General features: G+C 39.2%; 1 protein-coding gene across 1 annotated transcript in view; it reads left to right on the forward strand.

The window, feature by feature from the left end:
• ANO2 (anoctamin 2) overlaps positions 1-12,657 on the forward strand; it is a 154,985-nt gene that overhangs the window by 12,505 nt on the left and 129,823 nt on the right. The gene's annotated exons all lie outside the window — the stretch shown is intronic.

A 12,657-nucleotide genomic window follows, 5' to 3' on the forward strand; every position in this document is an offset into this window, starting at 1 on the left:
CAAACTGTGTATCAAAAGCTGTAAACCAAATGCAGGAAGTGAGGCAATGGGCATCATCATGCTACCTGGACCCTTGAAATTAGATGGGAAGATGGAAGAAATGTAAGAGCAGAATCACAGAATTGGTAGGTTGGAAGGGACCACAGTGTGTCATCTGGTCCCACCTCCCTGCTCCAGCAGGGTCATCCCAGAGCACATGGCACAGGATTGTGTCCAGACAGCTCTGGAATATCCCCAGGGAGGGAGACTCCACACCCTCTCTGGGCAGTCTGTTCAGTGCTCAGTCACTGCACAGCAAAGAAGTTCTTCCTCATGTCCAGCTGGAACTTCCTGGGCATCAGTTCCTGCCCGTGGCCTCTTGTGCCATTGCTGGGCACCCCCGAGCAGAGCCTGGTCCATCCTCTGTCCCCTCCCTGCACACACTGACACACATGGATGAGGTCCCCTCTCAGTGTCTCCTCTGGAGGCTGAACAGCCCCAGCTCCCTCAGCCTTTCCTCCCCAGGGAGATGCTCCAGTCCCTGAATCATCTCTGCAGCCTCTGCTGGACCCACTCCAGGAGCTCCATGTCCCTCCTGTCCTGAGGAGCCCAGGACTGGACACAGCACTCCAGATGTGCCTCACAGGGATGAATGGAGGGGCAGGATCACCTCTCTTAACCTGCTGGCATTTCATTAGTACAAACCTAGGTGCTCTTTCAAGTACAAAGAGGACAGAATGAACTCCTATTGCCTAATACTCTCCATGACCAAGTGCCTGTGTTCAGATGTGTGCTCGTATAATCAGTATAAAGGGGTAAGTGCCTTTGAAAAGTTCATCCTGACTCTCAGCTGCCTGTAACACTAACAGTTGTATTTATTACAGACTACTTCTTAGAAATTATAAAATTTTAGTTACTAATCATAAAATAAATACCAACAAATTATGTAGAATTTTCTAGTTATTAAATATTGCTTGCCAATCTCTTTTGTTCAGTTGATGGGAAAAGGTGCACTGCTTCCATAAATTTGGTAATTTTTTCCTCCAGTAAACTGTGTTTGTCTGACAAATACATCACGATCACACATTGATCTATACTTGTTACCTACAGGCAGCCAAAGTGTGCTGGAGTAGAGAGGGAAATGTGAAAAGCCCAAATGTGGTGGGAGCAGGAGGAGAAAGTTTGAATGCCAAAGCAGCTTCCTTGGAGGCTCAATGTTCAAGCAGGAGTTTCTAATTTGGATATATATATAACTGTGTGTATGTATACTGTGCATATCTATCTATCTATCTATACATATATATGTATCTATCTATATTAACATGTGGAATTTAGGGGAATTAAGGTACTTTTTAGATTTTCAGAGTTGTGTAAACTTGTGTATGTGTGTTTGTGCTTTTAGTTGAAAGGAAGCATTGCAATTAGTTGTATTTTTTTTGTAAACCCTCTCTATAAATATTTGAAAAGTGCTAACACATGTTGCAAATATTTAGTTAAGAGTCTTTGTTAAAACAAAATTTAAGAAAGCTCTAAAATCCTAATATCCTACCAGTATTAAGAGGTCATTTTATATATGTGTGAATGTTCCAGTTGAAATCTGCTTCAGCCAAAACATCTGTTCAGTTATCTGTGATTGATGTGTGAATATTTTGGCAAATTCCCCACTCAATATTTTTAATAGTGAATGCTAAACTTAAAGTTATATTTATAATGTTTTCACATCATGTGCAAAAGTTATATAACCAGATCTGGATCTATGTGGTTACTGCTATTTATACTACTGTTGTGGTGTACAGTAGATGAGAATCCAGCCTGTTCCAAACAAACACAGAAGAAAAAGATGGATTCTGTATTACCAAGGTCATAATTTGAGTGTAAGAATAGAGCAGAGTGGCCAAGATAAATTATGGTGTGAGTACAAAGAAACACATATGTGTTCTTTCTGATATGTGCCATCCTCTCAAACTTGTGCAAATGAGATCTTGATCTGACCAAATAATTTTATGGTTAAGATATCACAGTGTATTCAAACTATCCTTGACCAACAAATGAAATATCTGGGTAATAGAAATGCCAGTATGGATATTTGGTAGTGGAAGGCAAAGACACAATTTTCTGTATTGTTTCTTTAGCAAACCAAAATATGCAGCTAATACACTGCCATGCCTTAGTCTCCCCATCCTTATTGTTTGCCAATTACTGCTTAAATCTGCTAATTTTTTCCCTTGTTTTTTTTTTTTGCTCCCAGTTTTTCAAAATAACTCTAAACCTCTCATCTCAGAATACTCTCCCTATTAAATGTCCAGAAGAAAAGGCATCTTGGGATCAGTATTAAACAGACAGACCCAATCATGCCCCCTGCAAATGGACCAGAGTTTTGCTTGAAACATCCATGTTTACTGAAGACTGCAAAAACAAGTGGCAGGGGGTGGGGAAAAGGCAAAATATCCTTTCTTGTAAACAGGGAGTTAATGATATCGCTTGGTGTGTGATCACCTTTGAACTGTTCATGTATGTAACACTTCTTCAGCCATGCCAGCTGTGAGGACAGTGAATATTTATCTATATATATAGCAGTTTATTATAAGAATGTGTCCTGACATTCTTTCTCCAGTAAGCAGTCTCTTAAGTCCTGAGGAGCACACCCTACTGAGCCACTCAAAACTTAGCAGAAGAGTTTCTGCTGCAGAAATGATTTCCTGTATGTTCAATGCTCCTAAAGTACTCTCTTAAGATATGAGCTTAAGTGTGTGACTCTCTCAGGGCTTTAAAAGTGATGGCTACATTCTGCAGGCCTTAATAGCTGTGATATAAAGAGATTTTTTTTTCCCTATTGATTTCTGAAAGCTTTGACTTAGCACTTGTGAATTGCTATCGTGACGTATAGAAGGAAATAAATGTGTTATGGGACATGTCTGAGGATCACAATTTCTAATGTACAGGAATGATTTGTCTTGAGCATCCTCATCCACTGAGCTATAGGCAGACTTTACAAAACTCTCCTAAGAGTACCTGGCTTATGCTGTGTAAGATTCAGTTGAGGGAGGGGATTCTGTCCCTCTGCCCCGCTCTGGGGAGACCCCCCTGCAGTGCTGCCTCCAGCTCTGGGGGCCCAGCACAGCAAGGACATGGAGCTGTTGGAGCAAGTCCAGAGGAGGCACCAAGATGATCAGAGAGATGGAGCAGCTCTGCTGTGAGGAAAGGCTGAGAGAGTTGGGATTGTTCAGCCTGGAGAAGAGAAGCTTTGGGGTGACTTTTTTGGGTGACTTCCTGAAGGCAGCTCACAAGGAAGATGAAGAGACTATTTCCAAGGGCCTGGAGTGACAGGACAAGGGGCAATGGCTTCAGACTGACAGAGAGGAGGTTTAGATTGGATATCAGGAAGAAATTCTTCCCTGTGAGGGTGGTGAGGCCCTGGCACAGGTTGCCCAGAGAAGCTGTGGCTGCCCCATCCCTGGAAGTGTTGAAGGCCAGGTGGGATGGGGCTCTGAGCAACCTGGGATAGTGGAAGGTCTCCCTGTCTATGGCAGAGGTTTGCAAATAGATGATCTTTTAGGTCCCTTCCAACTTGTGCCATTCTATGATTCCGTGATTTAGGTGTTCTGTTGCTGAACATATCTTCCCATTATTAGTTTACAGCCCAGCATAGTATGCACGTGGATTTATTGCTTGGCCTCCCTTTTGTGAATTTCTAATATTTATCAGAAAATCAATATGGTAAAAATGTAGGAAAAATATGGCACAAACATGCTGAAACAAAAGTATAAAAATGTTCACTGTGATGTAATATACATTTTTAAAAGGTTGTCTAGACAGAGTACAAGGTGATTTTTCTTTGAGTAAGCTGATGTCAAAAGAGCAAAAAGATTTATGGAAATGACAAAATGCAGAATACTTCTAATGAGACATAAACTGGATTTTAAGAAGTGAAGGATGGAAGATACTTACAGCTATCAGTGTATAGCATCATGTTTTTTACAAAACTCTGGTAGTGATTTCCTGTAAATTTCTATTTGTTTGTTCTACCAGATTTGGAATAATAAATCTTACCTTTTTGCTTTGCTAATTCATTTCCCCTGAAGGCATAAAACACTTTGGCATTTTATCAGGTTAATATTCATATTCTGCATTCTATCTGCTAAGTATCTTTTTCATCAATGAAAGTTAATGATCCACCTGACCCTTACATCTCTAGAAGTGATTTCTACATAAAAGAAATCTTTATATCTTCTATAAATCTTCATATCTCTATATCAACCCAAAAGCAAAATCTTACTAAAATATGGGGGTTTTGCATGCTGTTGTGAAATGTATTGGGGAACCTACAACTTTATAATGTGTCAAGCTTTATAAACATTGGTATTGTGAGAACATTTGCTGACAGTTTATTCTTAGAACTGTAATAGAAAACGAAACTCACATTTTAGTTACAATGACTTGGCGACTGATTTTTTTTTTTTTAATAATCCTCCTTTAATTTTTGTGTTAGAGAGGATCAAATTGGCACTTGTATATTCTGACTGGCTGCCATGTTCTTTTTTATTTGCAGAGTGTCTCCAAATTTATGGTGATGGAGATGAGGGCATATAGTGATAGGATGGATGACTGAAGTATGTGTTGTAATAGATACTCCACTGATATCTACTGAGTGACTGCCCTTTGGAACATAATTTTTGGGGAACTGGGTATACTGGGGCCTGGTTTTCAAAACTATTGATAACTCAGCACATTCTGCAGAGATCACTAGAACGTGCTGGCTAATGAACATTTCTAAAAATCTAATATTGTCCGTTTACTGTCTGATTTCAGTGATCACCATGCTCCTGTGGGAAGATACTATTTCCTTGGTACCACGTTAACTGAGGGTGCTGGCTCTCTTAGAGCCTCAGAGATATTGTAATACCACACTTTCCATCCATGAACGAGGCATTTCTTGGGCACTGATTCCCCAGTTTGCCAAACTTCTCCTGTTAATCTCAGCTGCAAAGTTTCAAGCAACTATTTTTCTTTCCTTGATGATTTGCTCAAATTTCAGGGCTGCTGCCTCTGTTCTTGCTGCCTTCTAATCATCTGCTCATCAACTCCACATTGCATCTGGAGAAGGCTTGTGCTTCTCTGGCTGGGAACTGCTTCTCTAGGTATTGGCATAATTACCACAAAATGTGTTTTGAGAGAGAGTCCATCAGTGCAGTTCTGTGCATGTAACAGCTGCAATGGTGAAATGTTTAGGAAACAACAGGAATGGCAGAAAAATTTATGGCACTTTTCCTCTAATGTTCTCCCGATGACAAACACTTTCACTTCAGGTACTTTCCCTCACATGATGTAGTTTGCCTACCTAAAAATCCTCCTTGAGGATCTCTATTCCAAAGTCTGGTTTAGTTTCTTCTCGAAACATTTTTCAGTTTTTGCACCCACAAAGTCTTGTGACAGGGCAGAGTTATTTACCCACTGCATTGATATCTATGCCCTTTTGTTTATTTTTAGTCTGGCTTTGAGGCCCTTTAGTGCTTGCTCTGAAAGAGGCACTAGGCTGTCCCTCCACAGCCCATCTGCTTATCATGCATCACTTTATAGACTTCTACAGTAACTTCCTTAAGTTTCCAGAACAAAAGACCTCGGTCTCCTATGTGACTCCTCTACAGCTGTCATAGCAAGGCTTTTATGCTGATTCTTGCTTTCCTCTGAACCCTTTTTTTTGGTCTAACTTATCTCTTCGGAGTTGAGGAGACAAAGAGTGCACATTGAGTTGAAGATGTGGATACAGCCGTGTTTGAATGTTGGATTTTTTTAGAGTCTATTCTATCCTGCCTAATAGAATGTAATGTTTGCTTTACTTCTTGGCTTTTACAAAATACTGAGCTGATATTTTTACGTTGCAACCCCAAGATGTCATTGCTGACAGCTGCAGGTCAAATCAGAGGCCAGCATCTTATGTGTGAATCTGGATTTAACCCACAGATATTGCTTTATTTATATATTTACGTTGAGAGCCACTTGTCATTGTTCAGGCTCTTACTCTTGCAAAGCTTTCCTGCAATTTTTAGCAGTCTGCTCTTATCCTTGCTACCTTGAAAACCTTCATCAGCGTTGTTTGCCTTCCTACTGCTTATCTTTTTCCAGGCCAATTAATATGATGTTTTATAGTGCTGACACTGCAAAATCCCTTTGGTGACTCTTTTCTTCAGCAGTGCAGGTTCTCCTCCTACCCAGTTTCCTGTTGTTTAACTGGTTATTTATCCACCCCAAGACATGTTGCCTTATCCAAAATGAGTCACATGATGTTACTGTGAGACTGTCAGTGCTTCTTCCCCATCTCTCCCCGTAGCAGTCCAGGGAGGTTTTGAATTCCCTGCCAGCAAACAAGCCAGCCCAAATACTTTGATTATCTTCATCTTAATCCCCTCCTAGTCGAGCCTCTGCAAATACGGCCAGCCTTCCTTTCACTGCTACTGATCTTTGGGAAGAGACCTTGAAGGGACACACCATCCTGCAAGGGTTTGTAGCATATGATTAGGAGAACATCCTTACTACATGAAACACATTTGTACCATCTGTTAGCACTTTTAAATTAAAGTAACCCCCTTAAAATAATTTTGCTAAGAATGAATTGAAATTTAAAATCTTTCCATGCAAAATTGAATCATCCTTTTATAGGCTGGTTTGTTAATATCCCAGATCAAGTATTGAGTGATGAAGCAATATTTTAAGGTACCATTCTTCTGTTTTTCAGTTTGGTGTCCTAACTAACTCTTTTTATTTTTTTTATTTTTCTCTTTTTTCCTAGAAATTGAGTCTACTAGAGTGGGGATTCAGTCTCTGTTTCATTAATCCCCCTACTGGTAACATGCCTGTTATCTGGTCTAAAGATTGACTTCCATGATCTTGCTGCTTCATCTGGAAAATTGCTTAGGGTATAAATCTCTGTGCAGATTAGTGTGTCTCATTCCCTCAAGGGGAATTACATTTTACCCTTTTCTAATGTTAACTCTTTGGCCTCAAGAAGTTTGTTGATTTTATTATTGATAATCAAGTTGGATATGATGTATTTTACAGAATAGTGGCTTATTTTCTGGCTAATTTGGCACAGAGTGTAGCCAGGTCAGCTGATTACGTGATTTTTCCATTGACACTGCTGAAATACAGGAGGTGGCAGAGGAGACACACTCCTCCCTTCCTCTTTGAGGAAGTTTGATTTATTTGTGGGGCTTTCAATTTTGTATTTTGTTATTATATATGGTATTCCTCAGTCTCAGAAGATGTACTGAGATTGTGCTACGCTTTTGCAGCAAGAAATTTGTGTCATTGACATACGAGGAATTTTCTGATAAAATTATTCTAAACAAATAGGGATGATTTTGCTTTACATTTAAAAGTCACATTTTTCATGCTTTAGTAATTAGTGCCCATGGATAAACATTTGGAAAATAACAGGAAAAGTAAAGCAATTTTAAAATCCAAACTGTGTATTTAGAAGGAATTAAAATGACTGACAGTCCTGGCATGTTTGTTGCTCACCTCCATGTATGTCCTGCATGGAGTACAGCAGGAATGCACAGGTCTGTGCCTCTTTATTTGGCAGATTCACCAATCTATTCTACATTTGTGCTTGAGTTTCTAACAGCTCGTTTTCATTCTGTTACGTGCCATTAAAAATTTCCGTCTTCTTCAGGGGAAGCACGCCTGTGTTTTCAGGCTTCCTGTATCATCTTCCATTCAGAGACACTTCCTGTCTATACATGAGTGGGAAGATTTTGGTTGGAGAGGTAGCAATGCCATGAAGAAACATTGCAGAGGATTAGCAAAGTCAACTGTTTCATTCCACAGTGCTTTATCTAAGAAATTCAGATTATATTGTTGGGTTTTTCTGGGGTTTTTTTAGTGTGTTTTGGCCAGATTTTTCATGCCAGGGTGTTCTGTTCTCTGCTTGTACACACTAATATATTCCTTAACTGGTCATGTTCACAGGTGGGAGTAAGAGAGTAAAATAAACAGGAGATTTACACTGTCAGTCTTGGAAGAAATTAAGGAAGAGAAAGGCAAATTGTCAAAATGGGTAAATTATAGCAGCGTTGCTCAAGGTGTGAAATCATGACTTGAGCATGTTTATATACATGTGTAGTAAGGTAAATCTATAACCTGGAGAAATAGTGAAATAGAAAAGGGAAAGGTTGGCAAAAGACTACAGTTTCTTGAAGGAAATTGTGAAAGTTATGAGATGCACAAGATGTAGCCACACTCTCTTATTTGTTTGTTGTATTACTTGAGCACTTCTCAAATCTATAACATACTCATCCTCACATTCCATTATCTTCATTTAATCAGGCACAGAATTAAATTAAGTGCCTCCAGTTGTATAGATAACACGAGCAAGGAGTTGCTTTGAACTGACATATCCCTGTCAAGACATTCTGGGTCTTGATGTCTCACCTGGACTAGTGCCCTGCTCGTGCAAGTGTCACACACTTTGGTATCCATGCTTGGTGATGAACCGATTTTGTATCTTGGATACAAAGCTTTTGGGACAGAGAAACACCATCCCTTGTACAGACAGAGATTCAATACATCTGGCCCAGAGCACAGACACTTCTGCAGTCACTGTCTGGATCTGGCAGTGCTGTGTCATGCAAAGTGCTGCCCGTGCTGGGGGCCAAAAGCTCAGCACTTGGCTCTGCTTTTGGGAAATAACCGTGGCCAGAGTTCTGTGATAATAACAAGAAATTGCTTTTTATTTGCACTATCACATCACATTGTTATTTGCCTCAATGTCCAGGGCTGGCATCAGCAGAGTAGACATTAATCTTGTACAATTGCATTTGCAGACATGACGGATCCGTTTGGTGATGGAATAAATGGGAAGATGATTATTTTTACTGAGCTACTAGGACCTGTCTTTCCCCCCCCCCCCCCCCCCCTCTACAAACTGCCTCACTGTTGCTTTCCTAATGCATCTGTGTTACCAATGTCAGCAAAAGATGTCTCATTATATTACCTGAAACAATTAGAAGTTCCTGTCTGTATGTGTCTGGTATTTTCCTGTCTATTTAATAAAAATTGAAAATGTTTAAACTCCAGTTAATTTGTCTTTTAAGAAGGAAGTTTACATGCTTCAGGTTTTATTATTTATGCCTTTTCATTTTCTATGTATTTTTTTTTTTTAAATCATAAAGATTAGCAGTTCCTTTGGTATCCCTTATACAGTAGTTGATGACTTTTTTCAGCTTCTTTCAACCCCTCAGTGTTACTCTTTTTCTTGTTAAGATACGCAGCAGAGAGGTATTTCTTTGGACAAGCACTTTAAAATAACTCTTTATTTAGCATATAATTATATATTACTATATTCCTTAAATAAAAAATGAGTGACTAGTGATTTCATGATGAGGAAATAATGAGAAATACTCACTAAAATGCTGCATTCAGCAATGAATTTTGTATTTGCAAAATTCCTAGGGGCAATATGCTAACTACAAAAAGAGTCTGAATAAAATTATTGGTTTTGCCCTTTCTGTTGTCTTGGCTGTGACTGAAAAATATGATTATTATCTTTAGTACCATATGACTTAGCTCATATTAAAGGTGCCTAAATAAACTTAGTCTCACTTAGTTATTCTTGTCTGGCCATATTTCAGAATGTTCAGCTTTCAGTAAAAACCATAATAATCAGGTTTTGAGTTATCACTAGTCAAATTATAACCAATAGAAGTCCATCCTTCATATACATCTATATGAGAGCTTTTGTAGTTGCATGTTTTTTTCTCTGCTCTGGCCTTGATGATGATAAGTTTGCAATAAATCTTAGACTTGCAGTTGATGCAGGTCCTAATGTATTTTACTGTTAAGGCAGAAAAGACTGAAAAAGTCTCCTTGGAGAAATTTAAATCTTACTCACCCTGTACATTTCCACTCAAAGACAGAAAAAAATGCAATGTAGACTGTTGTTAAAGTCCTGCTTTAAACTACTAAGAATACATGATAGACTGGAAGAAAAAACCAATATATTTTTCTTCATGTGCTGATTGAAAAACAAAGCAGACCTTCCAGATTTCCTTCCATTTGACTTTAATGCTGAGTTTTCCTATTGAAATGGGAAAACCTAATTCAACTTTAGAAAACAGAAAAGAAGCCAAGATATAAATATGTCTTGAATAATCGTGAAATAACTTATTGAAAAACTTCCACCCTTGAAACTTATTGGAAGAACTCTGTAATATGGAATATAGATTTGACAAAAAAAAAAAAAAAGGGATCATGAGAGCAACAAATGTTTGTCATCTGCATAGGAATAATTATTCATTTGAATAATATAATCGGGGAGTGCAGTGATACAGACACAGAAAAATGAAGGGCCAAGGATAAAGTCCTGTGGGACATCAGCTGTAAGTGGAAAAGGACTGGATTAAGGATGGCTGTATTAAATAACAAGTGAATAGTCTAACAAAAATAACCTTAGCCAGCAGTACATGTTGGCTTTAGTGACACAGCCAGAGTACAATGAATCAGCAGTGGTGATTTTGAGCATTCAAAATAGCAGAGTGACAGCAGCTCATCAGAGCAAACTGACAGACACACGCTCCTTGATCATTTCAGGGGATTCAGCAGACAGCACCCTTTAGTGGGTGTCTCCAGCAAACAGTTACAAACCCACTCTGGCAAGGAGAAAAGCAAGTTCTAACTCCTGGTGATGTTTGCAACACAATAGGCACTCTGGGAATAAGTTAGTTGAACAGATCTTTGCCAGACATTATAAGGATAATGACAAAATGCAAAGACACCTGGAACTGTTGCAGGTGAAGCCTTGAAAAGTGGGGAAAGGAGCCTTAACAGAAGGGTAGCCCTGCAGGTTTTTATTTTGGTGACCCATAGGAAACTAGCTAGATGGTTTATCCCTTGAGATATGATATGAGATTGATGATTTAAAATGTATTTTAAATTTCTTTGCTTCATTTGAATGGTAGGAACATATAGGAAGAGATGGGAGATATGGTTCTAATAACCCCAGGCTGAATATTCAGCAGTCCATTGTTCTGCATCTTTTGTTTGCCATGGAACAAGAATCAGCTGGTCCTGTTTTCCCTACTTCATTTACTTTGCATTAGTCTTTATTAAAATTATCTCCATTTCCTACCTTGGGGTGATTTTTAAGCCTTTTAAAGATTTTTAGTGGTCTGATTCCTCAGCATCTGATATCACTTCATGAACAGCACAACCTTCCAACATATTTTTGTTCAAATATACAAAGGTCATATTCTTTTCTCTCAAATTATTTGACTGATTTTATTTGCAATCTGGGTAGTCATATGAGCCTGAGCTGGAAACAACCAATTAGATCAGACTGTCCCTCCTCTTGTCAATGTGGAATATAGTCCCCCAGACAGGGGACACATGCTTGATTTTAGCCAAAAAGCTGAGAAGAAGCCTCCTGATCTTCACCCACTGAAATTTAAACTCTCATCTGCTATTAATCTATTTTCAGCAGATGATTACCAGAACATCTGCTCATGCCCAGTAAATTTTTACTTCCTTCTCTTAAAGCTGACTTCCCCAGTGGGCTGATGAAAGAGTCATTCTGCAGCTCATTCTTCTCTTTAAAATAGCACTGGTCCACTGAAGAAATGTTAGCTCATTTCCATCTAACTTTCTTTTTTAAAAAGGAGGCAATAGGAAACATTCAGCAAATGCATGTTTGGGGTTTACATGAAGCTGCAAGCATTTATATACTTCAAAAGATTACAAACTCATTGTAAATGTTGATGCCAATGTGATATGATATAGCCTTGGAAGCTGGAATAAATTGTAGGCAAAACAAACAAAAAAATTACTAAGAGGAGAGGCTTTCCTGAGGTAGAAGTGCTACACAGTCTTTTAGATGTAGACATATATTTATACTCTTTAATTTCTGTTGAAAATTTCTCTTAGTTCAAAGCTTTTGAGAAATACAACTTTCTTGGAGTCAATTTCCAACAGAAGATGCTACATTTCCATGGATATGACCTATGTTCCCAGCTTTGTAGACTCATGCTGCCTGTTAATCATAGTCACATTGAGCTTTATCTGTTAACATCCTTTCTCTAGACACATGCAACTATTTGTATGTATGATGGGCACATGTGGGGCACCCCAGTTTTGCTTTTAAGCCCAACGTGTGACCCAGTTCTGTTTCTCATCAAGTTGGACACCCTGCTTCAGTTTTCTTGCCTCACTTCTTAATTTCAGGTTATATTAGAGAGTGCAAATAGAGGCTCATGCTTCCCTGAGGGCAGGGGACTGTCCTGATCCTTACACACATATGGGGAGGAAAAAGCAAGGTGACAATATGCCTCAGTGTGCCCATAGATACACAGAGATCATTCATCTTAGCATTAATCAAACCTTTGAATCACTGAATCACTGAATTATTTATGTTGGAAAAGAGCTCCAAGATTGAGTCCAACCTGTGACTGATCCCCACCTTCTGAACCAGCCCAGAGCACTGAGTGCCACATTCAGTCATTCCCTGAACACCTCCTGGTTTGGGGACCCCACCACCTCCCTGGGCAGCCCCTGCCAATGCCTGACCACTCTTTCAGTGAAGAAATGCTTCCTGAAAGCCTACTTGTGCCCACTTCCATGTCCTTCCCAAAAGGATATGGTCTGACAGTCTGCATTCAGAAGAGAGATGACAGAGGCGAGTTTTAAGGT

Source organism: Pseudopipra pipra, chromosome 5, assembly GCF_036250125.1.
Source record: "Pseudopipra pipra isolate bDixPip1 chromosome 5, bDixPip1.hap1, whole genome shotgun sequence".
In the NCBI taxonomy this organism is placed as follows: Eukaryota; Metazoa; Chordata; class Aves; order Passeriformes; family Pipridae; genus Pseudopipra; species Pseudopipra pipra.